The sequence below is a fragment of the Ammospiza caudacuta genome, chromosome 2 (assembly GCF_027887145.1).
Source record: "Ammospiza caudacuta isolate bAmmCau1 chromosome 2, bAmmCau1.pri, whole genome shotgun sequence".
Classification (NCBI taxonomy): domain Eukaryota; kingdom Metazoa; phylum Chordata; class Aves; order Passeriformes; family Passerellidae; genus Ammospiza; species Ammospiza caudacuta.
The window spans coordinates 49,563,406-49,574,966 of record NC_080594.1 but is presented as its reverse complement, the minus strand read 5'-3'; positions in this window follow the sequence as shown (position 1 = coordinate 49,574,966).

Sequence of the window (11,561 nt, the reverse complement as noted above, 5' to 3'; positions counted from 1 at the left end):
CTTTGAAACAATTTTCCTCATTTTTCATTTTCACTTGGAGAGAATGAAGAGAGATAAATCAAGTAACTGTTTGACTGACTTTGCTAGCCTCCCAGAAGATACCAAATGCCAGCTTGAGAGAAATTGCACAAATTCCCAGAGAGAAAAATAAGACTGTCCAAAGCTTGCAGGGTATGAGAGAGCAGCTTCTTCTGCTGCAAGCATGGCTGGTGTCCACCACCACACTGGTCAGAGCACATCAGCAGAGGCAGCATTGTGCTGCTGTGATCATATGATTAACACACATAAATGCTCACTTGGAGGCAGATGCAGAGGCATTCAGGTCTGCATCCCCTTTAAGGGCCTGGTCCACATCAAAGGGAGTGCAGCATGTCTGACTCCAGTGGGGCTGGGCTGCAGGGTGCTCAGGGCTGTTTACAGATGTCACCTCTGCAGGTGCTCATGAAACAGGGAAATGTCCAAAGACTTTTCATTCCTTTTTCACACAATGACCAGTCAAAAGGTACACAACTTTATTTATGCTCTTCATAGATGCCTTTCTTTGCAAAAGGAATAGGAGACCATGGTGCTATGTGGAGAATGGTACACACCCCTGACACAGACCAGCACAAGCTCCTGGTACATGTCAGCATGGCTCTGTCCAGCTCCTGGGAACAGGGCAGTTGTATTTGGATTTCCTCCAGGGCACATCTCCTAGACATCAAGATGATTTAGCAAGAACATCCCATACCCAAAGATTAAAGACCAAACTATATAAAGCCCCTGTGTGGGTGTGCAAAGCCCAAAATGCTGCAGAAGCAAGAAGTTTCTGTTGCATTTCTCTGTATGGGTGTATGTGTTGTATGAGTCTGCAAGGGCCAAACTTACAGGAAAGGGCAAATATATTTAGAACCTAACTTCAGAAAGCCCACATAAGGAATTGCACTGCATATCACAGCCCCACAAGTTGTGTCTGGGGAAGGAGAAGTATTTTTGCATGCTGTCTCACAGGCAGAGACAATAGTTGAGGCTGAAGGGAAGAGGTTATGGACAGCACACTTTCCTGAGCCCTAGCTCCTCACCATCTGCACAACCTCCTCCCTGGTGACACTTGGCAGTCCTGGCTCTGGAGTGCTATGAAGGGAGCAACTGGATCCTGCTGAATGGAGTATGGCCATGTATTCCAACTGCAACACAATGCCCTCATCAAGAGTAAACTTTAGGTCCCCAAAAAACCACTTGCTCTTCTCAGTTTTTTGTTAGCTATCTGTTGGAGCTAGCCTGGTGAGGAAAAGACACTGGTATCTTCACGTTCACAGGAGAATAACGCAGAGGAATTTTTAAGTGGTACAGCAAGATTCCTATTGTTCATACATGGAGCAGCACGTGATTGAAATGAACTGAATGTATCGTGGTGCCTCTTTTATTCACTTACTTGACTTTCCTCACCTATGTGCTTGTACAACTGCATCCAAACAGGTGAGAGAAATGTTTGCTGGTTCAGCCCCATCTAGTAAAGCAGGCTACTAAGCATGTATTAAAAGGCTGCACTGGAACTAAAAAAAAAAGAGTCTGCTATCAAACACAAATAACAAAGGAAAAAAAATCTTGAAAGATAGAAGGAACAAGTTTCTACATGTACTTGTTTTCCTAGGAGTGCACCACTTGTGAATTCATATTTCTTGATGACCACTCTGCTGACAGCTCTTTTGGAAAGGTAAACAGATCATTCTGCTCCAGAACACAGGAAAATAAAATCTGTCTTTACATTTACTCATTCTTGTTTCTAAAATTTTCAGCTGCTTACTCAGGTCTCAAGTATTTGTAGAGCCAGATGAAAAGCAGATTGATGGAACACATTTGCTCTACACAAATTTTAATTGCTGCTTTGATGGGCATATCAGAGGAGGTCAGGAGAAGTGAAATGAGCTATTACTTGGGTGGTCTCTCTCAACTGAACCTCAAATATACAATCCCTCTTATCTCCATTGAAGTGGGGCAAGAAAGATTTACAAGGCGGCCAGGATCTGAACGAGCTGAAGCCTGGAGATCCTGACTGCTGGAAAATGCTCCCTATACCACAGTGTCAAAGTTTAACAGCAGGTCTGGTGGTGTGCCTCACATTCTCCCGAGGAAAACACATGGACAGGTTAGGCACTGCCCAAACACCCTCAGCAACTCTGCCAGATAGAAGTACCTACAGAAAAGGACCATGGAGCCAGCTGCTGTGAATCGGGGAGCTCCTCTGCTCTCAGGGGAGCTCTGCAGATTAGCACCACTGAAGATATTGCCTAATGCTGTTCTATCTAGAATGCACTTATTTCGAGTTTAATTTCTGAAAGTTAAGTGGATGAGAAAACCCAAACAACTCACATCCCAGCTGTCTTGTTTCTAAGAAGAAACAAGGAAAACGCAAGCATGACCTTTAACAAGGTTTAGCAGGTCTTCTTAGGATTTGGATATCACAAGGAGAACCCATCTCATAGAGCACTTCCCTGAGCCTGTTTCTCTGCTCTCATTGTAAGTGCACAGAGCTGAATCACTCCCACATTGCTGCACTGTTATTGTGGTACCGGGGCAAAAATATTTGGCAGGCATTTCAAAGTGAATGCTTCAGATGGAATGACGGCAGCCGAGGAGCAGAATGCCAAGATTGAGGAAAGTGTGTGCTCTGCTATGCAGGGAAGCTTTTTTGAAAGAAATGCTAAAAAGAAGATTGGTCAAGTTTGAACATAATTGCTATTAACTTTTACTAGATATAAGACATCAAAGTGGTCAATACTTGATGTGCAGTATTTAAAGGATTGTTCAGAGTATTAGGCACACAAGAATAAAAATTTCCTATCTGAAGAAAATAGGAGTGGTTAATTCATCAATACTATAAAGAATATGCATTCCACTGGGAAATTATATTTTAGCAATATAAATTCCTCACAGAAAAATTGCAGTGAGGCTCAGTGTATAGAAAAAACAGATATTTTGTGCTATTATAGTGGCGCATTTACCTCACCAAAACTTTTTCCATTAGAAGTTGCTGTTTTCAAGGACTTTTTATAACTTGGACATCAAAATTGGCTTACAGCTATGACTTGGTAAAGAAAAGCTTCGCCTGAGATGCACTTAAAACGCCAAAGTTAAAAGAAAAAAATAGTTTGGACACCTTTGGTTGTAGAAGAGCAAGAAAATAAAACTTCTCTGGTCTTACAGCGTTTAAAAAAGGCTTTGGTCTACAAAGGCAATTTGTTAGGCAATTAGTCCAATTGCTCTAATTCCCTTCAGGATACTAAAAAATGAATGGTTGAGACACTAGACTTGAAAATTACTTTGCCATATGCAGTGACTACTTTTCATAAAAGTTATTAAACTGATCTTTTAATCTGCTTTGCACATATGTTTAAAAGTTGGATTTGATGATCCTTGAGGGTCCCTTCCAACTCAGAATATTCTGTGATTCTGTGATGCAGTGGAACTGCTCACCTGCCTATGCCATCAAGAGTGAATTTGACTTGTGGTGCAGACTGAAATGTGTTTTCTGTGCCTCCAGGAGTCTGCAAAGCAGTTGGAGTCTCTCCAGTGGACTCTCTGCAGTCTCACATGCATTCGTATGTGTTTTCCATGGCTCCCAGTGCATCCCTCAGCAGCACTCTGGGAAACCTGCTGCTTGTGCACACGGCACCAGGAATAATAATTCTGTTTCTATTTCCTAAATATAAGCAAAACAAAAGTAAGACCCTCCCTAGACCTCCAAGAAAACTAGTGTGCTGAAATATCCCACTCTGTAGTCCATCAGTATATTGAGCTAAGAATATACAATTTCTCCTGTAGCTTTTGCTTTTTTTTCTGTGTTCATTTGAACCTCTGATAGATCTGTTGGTCCTGCAGAATGTCGTGGAGGCCTTTACTTTCTTTCTTTCCTTCCCCATGGCACTAAAAGTGCTGAGTACTTCCAAGGAGACCCCACGCAGTGCTGAGCACTGCCATTGCCCCAGTTATCTGTCTTACAGCCACCGAACTGCCATTTGTCACAACCTTTTTCTTCTGATTCACATAGCATGATATTCCTCCATTAATTTTCCACTGCTCTGAACACTTGTTTATTGCCCCCGTAGCTCTGCCCAGGTGTTCCCGCACAAAAAGCATGGACACATGCACCACATTATGTATGCACTGCAAATCCAAGGGGAGCAGCAGCAAATGCTTTCCTCGTGGTCTGCAAATGCTCAGGAAGTTCAACATCTCTGGACAAGTCCAACTGGCTGTACATGTGCAAATCTATATTGCAGAGTATGTGCTGTAGATCCAGTGGTTTTTGGAAGCATTGCAACTAATGTAGAAGTGCGTGTCATTGATACATGCATGTGCCATGAGTCCAACCAGCTTTTTCTGAAAACTGCACAGCCTCAAAACCACGTGGTAGAATTTCTCTGTGCACACACATCAAATTGATCTGAGGTTTCTGGGTATGCAGGAGTAGCTATGTCTTGCTTGCAATGCATAGAGAAACCTCTGAAAAACATGCAGTATTCTCAAAATCTGGCAGTACAACATAGATGAGTGAAAAATCTGAGATCCAGCATAGAGAGTAGCCCTCAATCTCCAAAGACCTGTGTAGCTCCAGTTTCCAGATCTGATTTCTTTTCATTTTTCTGGTGTTGCTAGTAGTTCTGCAATATTGACGCCATCAAACTTCTGCATTTATTTGCAGCAGGGCCTCAAATTGGCCAGGACTTGGAGGCAAATTGCCCCACTCTTTATGGAGAGTGAGTGCATCAAGCAATACCGAAAAGTTTCCGCGTTCCTAAAGCAAGATTTTATTAGAATACAAACACTTAAGGCTAAAACACAGCATCTCTTTAAATTGAATTAGCTCAGAGTACTGAATGAGGTAGACTTCATGAAATGGTTTGAATGTGAATCTCCTTGTTCCCCATCACACCCTTTTCCACACCTGCTCTCTAGTCCTGCAAGTCTTAGTGGCCTCCTGGGTTTGAAGAGCCACTTCCATCACCTCTGCCTCTCAGATAAGCCTCCATCCTTTCCAGATCTTACAGGCTGCCTTACAGGTAGAAAATCCCAAGATTTATTTTGATTCCACAGAGAAACCCAGAGTCTGAACTTCCTCTTTTTCTCCAAAATGCATTGGATTACTCAGTCCTCTGCTCCCCGATTTATCCTGAAAGACTCTCCTTTCCTTTCATGTGTGAGCTAGGTAATGCATTTCAGCCAGAGGAAGGCAAGAAGTGGATCTAGAGAATGTCAAAATACAGCAAATAATGTATGTTTTCCAGTCTGAAAAAGGCTCACTTCATTAACTGAGATATCCTGATACCTGTTTTGCTTTCTGACAAAAATTATGTTAAATTTGTTGGGCAGCTGATAAAAAGCCAGGTTTATGAGGGTCTGTTAAAATTGTTCATCTGGTAAAGTTGCTAGAGTTTTAAGTATTGGCCCTTGCTTCAATAAAACAACTACTCAATTAAGGTTAATCACATTCGGTGGGCTTGAAAATCCTTATAGCTTTTCTGAATGCAGCAGCATTGCCAGGTTTTTTTCTGGGTCTGCAAAAATAGGTAGAATGAAAGCCGTGGACAAACAGGAATAATCATCAGGCCCCAAAATAAGACAGAAAAGTCTGAAAGAGCAAAGGATGCATTCAGGTTGTTCCAAAAGCAAAGGATTAGTAAATAGGTGGAAAAGCCCAGGTAGAATACAGCTGGGTGTATTTCCTAGGGATGTAGATCCTCTGTGTGTGGATCTGAAGAACTACTCTCACATAAGCAAATCAGTGGGGGAATGAACTGCGCAGGTCATGTGTAGTTACCTGTAATGTGCCTCTCTGCATTTACAGGTGTGGTTCAGGGGAAACTCCTTCCACATTTTGATTGTGGGCTATTCTAGGAGTTCCTCATCAGGAAAAAATATTGCACTCTTTATAATCCCTGCCCAGACTGTGTCCTCTGTAGTGTCAGATGTGCCATTTTCTACTGTGTTTTCTCTGCCTTTTCTGGTGTCTTTTTTTCCTTGCTCTGTAAAATGCGCCAACTCACAGTTTAGGAGCAATTTAATGATCCCAAGGGCTATGAGCACAACCAGAAAAGTCCTCTTCTAGGATGAGGCCAGTGCTTAAGACACTTTTAAGCACTCTGAGTCACTCTCATTTGTCTACCTTACTTAAAGCCACTGTCAAAGGTTCCATCTCTTTTAACAAAGTTGTGGCCAGGTCATTGGAAAGGCAAGAGCAGAGGCAGTGCCAGTCAGTGGTAGCCCTTTGCTTCTAACAGTAACTGCTCAGAGTTATGTGGAATGAATCCAACATGAGACATTTTCTTCCAGAGTCCCAACGTGTACGGTGATTCTACTTAAATTCATCTGCCTACAAACCCCATCTGGCTCCCTTAGGGACTCCTAGCAATGGCTTCTAAAGGTTTTTGCCATATTTGGGCTCCTGTCTCTGTACCACAGCCTTTTGATAGGGGGATCCTCTTTATCTGTAAGCTTCCTGCCTTTCCTGTCATATCCTTTGCACCATCCCCTTGACACTGGCTTAGTGTAACCTTGAGTTTAATGTTAGAAATATAAAGTGAAGGATTGGGTTGAGAGGGGGCCACAAAGTTGGTCAGAAGGCTGGAGCATGTCTCCTATGAAGAGAGGCATGTGGAGAGAGGTGCCTGAGACCCGTGGCACTCATACTAGAGAAGAAAAGGCTCGAAGCAGACCTTATTGCAGCCTACCAGTGCCTACAGATGTTTTAGCAGGGCCTCTTGTGACAGGACAAGATGCAATGGTTTCAAACCAGAAGAACATCCATTTAGATCTGATATAAGGAAGAAGATTTTTGTAATGAGGGTGGTGAATGACTGGAACATGTTACATAGAGAGCTGGCGAATGTCCCATCCCTGCAAACATTCAAGGTCAGATTGGAAGTGGCTCTGAGCAGCCTAAAGTAGTTGAAGATGTCCCTGCTCACTACAGGGGACTGGACTATGTGATATTTAAAGACCCCTTCCAAACCAAACTATCTTATGATCTTCTGAAAAGGGAACAGTATAAAGTGCTGTGTCTGTCATTTACTAGAATGAGTAGAAATGAAATTTGTTGAAAAGACCTAGAATTTTTCCCTTCTTGCAAATTAACATTTTCATTTAAAAAGTGCTAGAGCTCAAGTAATCCCAGCAATAAAATTTTTGCCATCAAATGCCATGGTAGCTTTTGAAACATGAAATCTTCTTTCTGTGAAACTGCAAACAATTAAGAGACCATCAAGTTTAAAAAGTTGTTGGCTCTGCTTAACATTTGCTAAGCAGTTTAGACTGCTTTATCCATTTATACAGCCTTACTTGTCTCCTTCACGCGTCTTATATAATAATTTCCAAAGTCAGAAACAAAAAAAAAAATTAGAAAAAGGCATCAGCTAAGATGAAATGGCACAAGTTTAAAACTCTTAGCAGCCGTAGAACCTGGCGACAAAGAACAAAGAGGCTTAAAAGTCATCACATTTTATAACATTAAAATGCCACACATTAAATATAGATTTCACTGCTGATTATATTGTTACGCATTCCATTGTTCCCATACCATTGGCCTTCAGGACTCTATTACTTATGTAATTCCAAGATCTGACACAGCTAAAGTGAAATGCATCTGATCTCAATGAATGGCATCAGATGAAAAAAAGTGGATTTCAGGAGAAAGAAATACCATTTTAATTTTACTGCACGTCTGTTGATTGGTGACAGATGTTGCCATTCTCATTTAATTATTTTTGATTCATTTGCCAAATAATAATATAGATAGATGTCAAAGTATTTGAAGTCATCCAGATAAAGAGTTCAATCAAATAATTTGTCTTTAATCTTCTTTGTCCTTTTTTTTCTTCCACATTTTCCACATTAAGGAAACCTGGTTCAGAGTGGCATCCACAGTCCTACCTGTATATATGAAAGCTCTTTAACAGGGCAAAATATGATTATTAATCAAGAGCTAGGAAGGCATAGGATGTGAGAAGAAGAGGTAGCATTTCAATAGGAACTATTGTATACTGAGTGCTGGCTCTAAACTCCAGCATGGTGCTGTGTCAACAGAAGCACCTCAAAGGATGCTTCATGGCCACTGAGTATTCCACGTACAGATATGAACATAATTAATACACATCATTTAAATCCACATCAAAATCCCAAGGAACTGTCAATTTAAAATATATAAGTAAAACTTGATTAATTTTTTTTTGCTCACCCTGGAATATGAGCACACACCTTACATCTCTTAGGTGGCATCCTGATAAAGAACAAGAATGTCTGTCACTTTCTCAGCCTATCCGGGCCACTGAAGAGAAACCTCTACCTTAGAATTATCCAGCTAATAAGATGGAAGCCTTTTGAAAAGAAAATAAATAAAATTTATCAACATATTTGTCCTGTCTATTTTAAAACATTAGCTTTAAAAACAAACAAACTAGTACTTAGTTTTCTTGATTTTCCTACATGTTATTTTTATGGTAAATCTATTTTACCATATTTTCATTATAAAAGAGTGAAATTGCTATCAAAAAGGAGAGTTTCTTTTGGTTACTCTTTAAAAGTGTATCAACATGTTTACCTGAATATTAGAGATTCAGTGTTCTGGAAGCATGATTCACAGATAGGGAAAATCTTATTGCAAGGAAACTATATGTAGATGACTTTTTTCTCATGATTCAGAAGATGTTTAATTAATTTTAAAAAACTAAACTGCTGATTCCTCCAGACCCTTGGAAACCCCCCAACATTTTCCTGTGGTCTGTGGGTGTCTGGCATGTCTCAGGCATTTGAAGCACTCTGAAAGAGACTGATCTGAGCTTGGAGGAAGATAAGCAAATACAGGTGCTGAACATGAGTGTGCAGACTGTCAGCCTGAAAATGATCTTCCCTCACCATTAACTTTGTTGATAACTTTCTATTTCCATTAGTACATCTGATTTCCAGTTTATTCTCTCCTTTATTTGCGCTTGGCATGGGAAGGAAACTTTTGCTGATGTGTATGACTTGGATCTAAGAATAAAATTGCTCCTGTGGCGGATGACAGATTTCTGAAAGGCAGTGGCTGTGGCAGGGAGGCCTTACGGCCCCTGGCTGTGGGGGCCTCTCTGTGGGGCAGGAAGAGCCTGGGTGACCCCCAGCTCCAAGGCTGCTGATCTGGAGCCTGGCTCCTGCAGAGAATGAGGTGCTGCGGTACAGCCAGGCACACCTCAGCCACTGCAGCAGCAACCCAAAGGAGATAGAGGAGATTCAGAGCAAACTGCACAAGTATATGCATGCTATAATAGCTATTACTAAGTTTCAAGACATTCGCTCTTCACACTTTGTTGGTGAGCCCTGTTAGCTCTGAGCTCTTCTGTCCATTTCTCCTTGGAGCAGCCTGAGCGAGCAGTGAGTGGCCAGGCAGTGCTTCAAGGGATACCAGCTCTGGACCCATACAGATTTCAGTGAAACTGTTTGATTCCATGGCTGGTGCTTATCAGCTGTAATATTTTACTCTGTATGGTCTTGCTGCCCACCTGAACACCATCTAGCAGGGTAGACTGAAATTTCCCAAAATGGGGCCTCAGATCCTTGTTAGGCTCCTGTTTCTAAATAACTTCTTCAAGCTGTTCTGTGGATTTTGTATTCCTGAGTTTTCTTTGATGTGGTACACTGTAATTTGTACTACACTGCTTGTCTTTTTAAAAATGATGCTTAATCATGTTTCATTCTCAGAGTCTTGATGTAGTTACGGATCAACAAATTGGGTGCAGATTTTTTTTGTGGGTTGGCTTCTAAAGATGACTCCATATAATATAGCAGATGAAATTTGTGTTACTACATAAAATATTTCTATGTACAAATAAAACTGTATGGAAAAGACATTAGCCTTTGGAACCACCTCTAGAGAAATGCATTTTGTTGTTCTGCTAAAACATCAGAAACTGAGGAGCATAACATGTCACTTGACATTCTTGGAGCTGACTTTGCCTTGCACAACATCTTTCTGTTGCTGAAAGACACAGTTCTACACCTCCAGACCTCCTATTTCTGTAATTAAGGAAGTCAGCCTTCTCAATAGGTTCTCATGGTGTTGTCCTGAAGGGAATGCAACCAAATTAACTATTGCAGGTTTCAGTCTTAATGCAAAAAAAAAAAAAACATGTAAGGGAAAAAGAAGGGCAAAAAGTACCTACACATTTCTGGAGCCCTGGGGCAACTGGGTGGAAAGAGAATGAAAAGAATATGTTTCTGCTATCCAACTACAGCACACATCAGCTGGAGCCCAGAACTGCTCTGGGAAGGTGCCTCTTGAGTACTAGCTAAGCTTATTCTCAAATTCTCCTCAGGGAATTCCTCCTAAGGCTCTACAAGGATAAGTGCTCATTTTTACTTGTCATAGCAGAGCCTCTCTCTTGTACAGAGGGTCAGTGTGGAAGGAGAGGGAGACTGGGTTGTGCCTCCCACCATCCATTCCTGGCCCCTCCACTGCAGGAGTACAAGAAGGTAATTAAGACCCCCTGTGTAAGGGCATTACCACCAGTCTATTTCTAGCTTGTAAAATAACTCTGTTTCTCAGGTTTTGTTGCATTTTTCCTGGTGCACATGCACTACAGAAGAAACAGTGGGCTGCTGCACTGTCTTGCAGAGTGAACCAACTATTTTCCTCCTAAACAAATCCCCTGCCCAGGTGGGGACAGTTCAGACCAGCAGCTGCTACAGAAGCAGTATGGGGGACACTGCCCCAGCTTCAGCCCTCTGCCTTTCACAGTCCTTCAGCACTATGTCAGCAGGCTTGTCATCTTCATGACCCAGAACATGAAACACTTCTCCTCAAGTTTCTGGCAAGAAAGAATCACCGAGCAGCAACGCAACCTTTATGTATTTGCAGGTGTGATGAACTTAATAATTATGTCAGGATTAAGGGGATATCATACTGGATACACAAAAGGAGATGTAAGGAAATGTCCTATGTAGTAGAGATGTAGAATGAGACTGGATTTTAGTTTGAGTTTTCATTAAATAAGTTCTGTATTAATTAAACTGTGCCTGCTGAGCTGAACATCTAAACACCCCCTCTCCTTGAAGCCACCTGAAATGTACACAGTGTGCCAAGTGTACAGGTTCTCTGGCCAGCCATACCTGGCAGCCTTGCTCAAAGCATACCTAGGATCACCCGAAAGCAATAAATTCAGTGCAAGACATGTCAGCCACTCACAGTTCATGATAACATTGCATCATAGTTAATGGCTAGTGCAATCATGCAGGGAGAGAGAGATTGAGATCAAAATTCCTCTTGGCCTGCAGGTTCAAAGCTAGTCTTCCAAAAAGAGTGACATAAATTATACCATAGGGCACCTTCCATCTCCCATTCCTTTCACTAAGTAGCAACTGGCTGAAAAGGAGAAGTCTGACCCTGAGTACACAGACCCTAGGCTTGCCAGTCTGCTTGAATGCCTATTGCATTACAGTATCACACTCCCTCACAATTTTTCTTCCTCTAACTTCATGAATATTGAGAGTGCTTAGGCATCAAATCTTAGGACTTCTCATTTGACAAACTATCATGAACTTCCAGGACATAA